Raw genomic sequence first — 1,011 nt, 5'->3', positions numbered from 1 at the left:
GTGTTTGTACAAAGAAGTAATTACAGAGACTCACAGAGCTTGTTTTCCTTATGAATAAAGACTGATACATGCGATTTTAATGCACTCATAATATGTTTACATAAAATACAGCGATTATTTGTAATTGCAAGGCAAAGGAGTTGTGAACTTTCAAATAGTGCAATCACCTTGGCACGACATGTAGAACACGGGGACTTAAACCATTTTCACAAACAACACTGTTTAACAGAAATCATGTCGACTTATACAACACAGATTATCCACGTAAAAGAATGCCACCCTCACTCTTTTGATATATTGCATATAGGATCAGTTTGTTATAATGAGAGTATTGAATCATTATTTTGACCAATACTTAAAGCTGTCTTCCAGTGCGGGATTGCTGTCCTGTCCAGGATGTGTTCATGCCTTGTGCCCAGTGTTTTCAGATAGCATCAAATCCACTGTGACCCACACACAATAAAACTGTATAAATAAAACAATAAATAATACTGATACCACTGTTTCTAAATGTATTTGACATTCTGTTTAGTAAAGTTGAAAATTAAGAAGTAGGTCACAAACAAGTGGTGATCCCTGGAGCTGTCTGGCACCAGTACTACCTGAAACACCAGTGTTGCCCCACCAATGGAATATATATGGAAATACATTTTAACAGGTCTGGCTACCATTAAATAAGTTTCTGAGAAATCAGTGATGCAAACTGAGACTTGGCCATTAAAACTAAGAGCTACCTGTATCAAATGCAAGCTAATGTGTTTTATTAGCAGCTAGCTGACCTGATATTATGAGATCATGTGATTTGTAATAAGGGTAAAGATATCATTTTTTAAGTAAAGAGTTGAATATAGCAAATCTGACTTTTGTTCCTGGCTAAGTTAAGACTTTTTAGACTGGGATCACATTATCAGAATCATTATTATCACATTATTATTCAAAGCAGTTGTAGCTTATCTCCAATGTATTATTAAATATTCCTGATTAGCCAGCATTGTCCTTTTTTAAAGCCCT

This window comes from Trichomycterus rosablanca, chromosome 23 (genome assembly GCF_030014385.1).
Source record: "Trichomycterus rosablanca isolate fTriRos1 chromosome 23, fTriRos1.hap1, whole genome shotgun sequence".
NCBI classification, from domain to species: domain Eukaryota; kingdom Metazoa; phylum Chordata; class Actinopteri; order Siluriformes; family Trichomycteridae; genus Trichomycterus; species Trichomycterus rosablanca.
Note: the sequence above shows the minus strand (reverse complement) of the source record.